Source organism: Natrix helvetica (genome assembly GCF_964273705.1).
Source record: "Natrix helvetica genome assembly, chromosome: 3".
Taxonomy (NCBI): Eukaryota; Metazoa; Chordata; class Lepidosauria; order Squamata; family Natricidae; genus Natrix; species Natrix helvetica.
In genome coordinates this window covers 58,741,422-58,747,421 of record NC_138549.1, presented here as the reverse complement: position 1 = coordinate 58,747,421, position 6,000 = coordinate 58,741,422, and positions in this window count along the sequence as shown.

The window sequence follows — 6,000 nt, the reverse complement described above, 5'->3', positions numbered from 1 at the left end:
AGTTTTTTGGACATGTAGGCACAGAGTTGAAGGATCCCTGAGGGTTTTCTTGCAGCAATACAGCTCCTGAGGCCATGCCACTAGTATCTGTTTGAATTTTGCTAAGCAACTAAAACATTTATGTAGGAAATATACAGCAATAGTAATGGGAGACTTGAGCTACCCTGATATCAACTGGGAGACAAACTGCAGCAAGTGGGAGATCAAACAGATTTGTAACCAACCTAGCTGACAACTTTGTCATCCAAAAGGTAAAGGAGGAACTAGAGGAAAAGCTATACTAGACCTAATTCTTCCCCCCCAATTTATAAAGTTTTTATTTTCATAACAAATAACTACATGTATACTATTACATAACCAACATCATATTATATGGTTAAATGTTTACATCAATTCGTCTTACCATCAACTCCCAAAAACAATTATTGGCTCTTCTGCTCTCCATACACCATATTTGTACCTTGTCCATCACTTTCTTCTCCCTCTCTCCTCCTCTTCCCTACCTCCTTTCTTCCCTCTGTCGTCCATCTCTTCTCTACTTCCCCTTCGCCTCTCCTTCTCCTCTCTCCCCTTTCCACTCCTTCTTTCTCTCCTCCTATCCCCCCCACCCTCTCTCCTATCCCTCTCTTTTTCCCTTACCTATCTCCTCTACTTTGCACCCTTTCTCTCATTTACTTGGTGTATTTCAGCCTCTGAGCAAGCTCCATTTTATGTTGATGGTATTTATAATTCCTTTTCAATATACATATTTAATTTTAACATATATCTTCCTCCTTCTTTTTTTAAAAGAAAAAAGTATACATATATAATAATTGTATTTTTAACCACCACCACCCACCACCAGCCTATTTTTGGCCGAGATGTAGACCTGGTTATGATTCCCAGCTATTCTCATCGTTATGTTTATATAGTTATGCATCCTTACATGCCCCAAATTTGTAGTTCTGTCTTTATAATCTCAATAATTTCCCATTGTAAGTATATTCCATGTTCCCTCTCCATTTTTCCATATCTTGACTTAGCTTACCCTTAATTGTCTTTAAATAACAATCCTTACTGTTCAATGTTCATTACAATTCCAATAATCTACTATATAGAATAACAAGTGGTACACATCTCACTTTGTTCATCATCTTAGATGTTCTATATGTGTCCGTATTTCATATATTTTAACCTATACTTAATTGTCCTTCCATTGACCTATTCAATCAGTTAGCAACTCGGTTTCATTATCATGTATAAAAGTGAAACACATACCTTGACTTTACATTCTCCACATAACAGTTTCATATTTGTCCATATTCCATATATTTTAAACTTTATTTAATTATCTTTCCATTATCATATTCAATCAGTTAGCAACTCAGTTTTATTATCATATATAGGAATAAACCACATATCTCAGCTTTATATTTCCCATAAAATGATTTCTAATTGTCTGATTTTTTCCTAGTAAGTCTTTTGTCCCACTTCTCTATTCCTGTCTTTTCCCTTTTCTTTGTTTTGACATGTCCACCTTCTTCAATTCTTCATCCACCGTACTGCATAAGCTTCCTTCCCCCACACTGTTCTGTGTCAGTTAGTTTTTTGGAACATGTAGGATTCCCTGGGGGTTTCTTGCAGCAATGCAGGCCCTGAGGCCATGTCACTAGCGTCTGTTTGAATTTTACTAAGCAACAAAAACATTTATGTAGGAAATATACAGTACAGTAGTGGGTTGCAGGCGGTAAACACCCCCCCCCGCATATGGGCGGACAGGTGCCTGCCGGGACCACCGGGTACTGTTCCCTCCTTACCTGCATTTGAGCTCTTAGGAGCTTCTCCACACGTGCATGGTGCTCACGATGCCTGCGCAACACTCCACCAAGCAGCTGGAGCGTTGCGGAGGCATCATGGAGCATTGCAGGAGGTAAGGATGCCTGTGCACGCTGCATGCATGTATGCACATGCTGTGCACATTCATGTGGTGGATGCCGGGCCACGTTACACCGTACCGGTTGCAACGGGATCCGGAGCCCACCACTGATACAGTAATAGTAATGGGAGACTTGAGCTATCCTGATATCAACTGGGAGACAAACTGCAGCAAGTGGGAGATCAAACAGATTTGTAACCAACTTATCTGACAACTTTGTCATCCAAAAGGTAAAGAAGGGAAATAGAGGAAAAGCTATACTAGACCTAATTCTTACTAATAGAGAAGAAGTGATAGAGGGAGTTGAACTTACCAGAACTTTGGGCGAGAGTATCATATTGGAATTTAATATAATGCAAACACAAGCAATAGAAAATAAAACAGCCAGTGTCTTACACTTTAAAAGAGCTGATTTTAACAAACTCAGAGCCTAAGAAAAAATTCCATGGATGAAAATCCTGAAAGGGGAAAACAACTCAAGAAGCATGGAAAACTCATAAAACTCATTAAAGCGATCTACAAGCCACAGAATGCAAAAATTGTCATAAATGGTGATTTAACTAATTCATGTGAAATTCAAAATGGTACAAGGATGACCTTGTCCCCTTTGTTGTTTATTTTGGTTTTAGAAGTCTTGAATAGAGATATTAGATAAGATGATAAAATAAGGAGTATAAATATTAAGAAAGAAGTTTATAAATTGAGAGCCTTTGCAGATGATTTGGTTATATTTCTACAGGAAAGTAATATAGAACATTTGATGAGGAAATTAAAAGAGTTGGGGACTTTGCAGCTTTTAAAATAAATGAACAGAAAACAGCAATGTTGATTAAGAATATGTCCTTTCAGGACAGTGATATATTGAATAAAAAGTCAGGTTTTAGGGTTGAGAAAAAGGTGAAATATCCAGGTGTTATGTTGACAAACACAAACATAAAACTGTTTGAAAATAACTATGTCCCTCTGTGGAGGGATATTAAACAGGATCTACAAAGATAAATTGCATTTATCACTACAGGGAAGAATCTCCGTAATTAAGGAGTATTTTACCAAAGATATTTTTTTAATTTCAGATGTTACCAATGCTCACATCTGACAACCCATTTAAACAATGGCAGAAGGATATCTCTAAGTTTATATGGCAAGGGAAAAAACCAAGAATTAAATATAAGCTATTGCAAGATGCCAAGGAAAGAGGGGGTTGGGAAGAAGGGAAGGTGGGAAGAAGGGAAAAGTTACGGATCCATGCTGCTGCAGTCATCTTTTCATTTCTCAGCTTGCCACACAGTATTGGGGGGGGGGGTTGGCATGTCTTACTAGACAATAACAGTTAAGGTCATCTCAACAAGTGCTGGCCAGAGACTTGGAGGAGTTACCTAGGAGACACCAAAACACCTAATTGGACAATGTGACCTGTGACAAAGAGGGAGGAGAATATCTATTCTTTAATTATATGAAAACCACAGGAAATAGAGTTGGCTTTGCTTTCATGCATGCCAAAATGATGTATTCAATAGAGCACTTCTTAAAGAGAACTGATCGTCTCGGAGTGCTGACTTTGTTGGGCTTGTAAGTCAGAACCTTGACATTAAATCAACTCTCACTTCTCAGATTTTAGTTAGCAAGCAATCCCTCCAGAGTCCTGAACCCTGGCCACCAATTCAGTCACCTTTGGGAGGATGGAAAAGACTCAGGGAATTTTGTGGAGATGGAACACAAGGGACAGCCTGTGGTGAAGCCCGGTGCAGGTCCAATGAAGGAAGATCAGGGAGTGGCCCAAGCAGATTTCACAGGGGATGGGGACCCAACCAAAGGCTCAAGCAGAGAAGACCAAGTGACAAATGGTGCAGGAAGAAACCATAGTGACTGGAGACCTCTACCAGGTGGAAAAGGATGTCTGGCAAAAGAGAGCACCAAAGGCAGCCGAAGCCGAGTTTCCCCTGATCTCCCCTTGGACTTTGTTCAGACAGGCGCTAAAGTGGAGGGCAAAGGGGGCAGTAGAATGGGATGATCATGCATAGTGGAGATACCTGACTGACTGCCACAGCCCATTGGTGGACCAGCTGATGGAGAGGTTTCTTCTCCTGGATGTGCACAGAGTGTCAGGCCTGCAGCCAGGTTCCTTTTGGGATCTTTGGCCTGCCACACTTCTATCTACTATGCTGTTTCTATAGTGGGGAAATGGGAGGAGGATAGTAAGGAGTAGGATGTGATGTAACCAAAATAAAATTCCTTTTAGATTGCCAAGGTCATCCTTTGTCTTGGTACCTCTGCACCTGACTGGAACTGGCCAGCATGGCAGTGAAAGATTGGATCATGTGATGGACTTGTGGGTGTGGGGGCACGTTCTTGAACTTTCAACTGGGTGGGGAAAACCAGGAAGCTTTCAGATTCAGGTTTTCCCAGATGTGACAACATGACTCTCTTAATAAATTGGAACTTTGAGCAATACTTTGCCTTGGCATCTGATTTAATTTTGGATGTTATTTGGAACCCTGACATGGAGTAGAACTGGTGCAGTGAATGGAACCATTGGCCAAGGTTGAGGTCCAGCTGGCCCTGTTGACCCCACCACATTGGAACTCAAGCTTGGCTGCAGCAGCAGAGGCACCCCCCCCATGGAGAGCTGTTGCCTCAACTAGCCCTGCCCAAGGCAGGACCCTCTAAGGCACCATTGGGCTGCAAGCCCACCTGCAGGCATGACTAACTGGCTGCCACCCCAGTTGGGGTGGCCCAGTGCCCAGCCATGGCCCTACCCGCCTGGGCCTGACTAGTTTTCTGGATACTGGGGGCCTCCACCTGTGGATCCTCTGCCAATAAAGGCCACATTTGACGGGAGCCTGGACAAACTGTTGTTCTTTCTGGACCAGTTATGGGCCCAACCTGGGCTAGTATGCCTATCACAATGAGGCGACAATGGTGAATGCCGTGATTGCTAACCTCGAAGGGAAGTGATAGCGTGGATGATGGTCCTCCATGATGAAGAGGCACCGGACCTGGGAAAATCAATGACTTCCTAGAGGAGTTTAGAGCCAGTTTTGAAGATGACCGGAAAGCCGAATCAGAGATACAGGCTCTTAGACAAGAGAACCAACTGGTGGTAGAATACATCCAGTAGTTCTAAAGAGTCACAGGCAAATTAAGGCTGGAGCTGTCACTGTGTTTATTTTGGTTTGCCAGCTGTACTTGCATTCTGACTTATACGATAGACTGAACTGTTTCTTAGCTGTGCTGAGATTTATTGCGCATGTCACAGTTCTTATTTGCAATGTTTTATTGCGCAGGTCACACATTTTTTTTCTTAACTTTCACTTCTGTTTTTTTGTTCGCCTGCCAAGAGAGGTAGGCACATAGCTCTGCCAAGATGTAATTAATTCAGTTAGCAAGTTTTTATTTTTACTTTCTTTTATATTAAAATGTTTTTTTATTAGAACATGCTTCGGGTTTATTTTTGCTTATTCAAGAAGTATACTTTGCGGAGAAGCCACGATCCATCATCATTAATTCAAAGGGTTTAAATTATATCCTTGTTATGGTACCAGAGGTTGGTTGTCTATTTTATGGCTTTCTCCTTATTAGTTACTTTCAAGAGATAAGTGCTCTAGGCTAATTAGAGAGAAATGATTTTATCTAACGACTGAGGAATGCTGTTTTAAATCATTTTCTAAGATGCCTAAGAAAAAAAGGAAACCAAAAGAATTCTCTGAGAGGCATTCAAATGGTTTCAGCCTCTCCATTGAAGAGAAGGAAAGTATTTTACAAAGATTTACAACTCTTGATGCAACCGGACTGGGTGAAGAACCTACTGTGGGAGAAAGATCTCAACGAGATGGGACTGCTCCAGGAGATGACAATCTACAACTGAGGTCAGTAGGGTATCTTCCTGATTATGCATGCTCCCAAAATCTTATTGAGTTTGAAACGCTCGGTGCCAGGCCAAGGCTTTCACAGCTGGAGAAATTTCATTCCCACACAGAAGGAGAGATGTATGATTCTCTCCGCACCTCTGAGCAACCTATGGAAAGCTATCGTAATCAAATAGACTTCTTTGAAAATGAGCTATTTCAAGCAAAAAGGGCTTATTC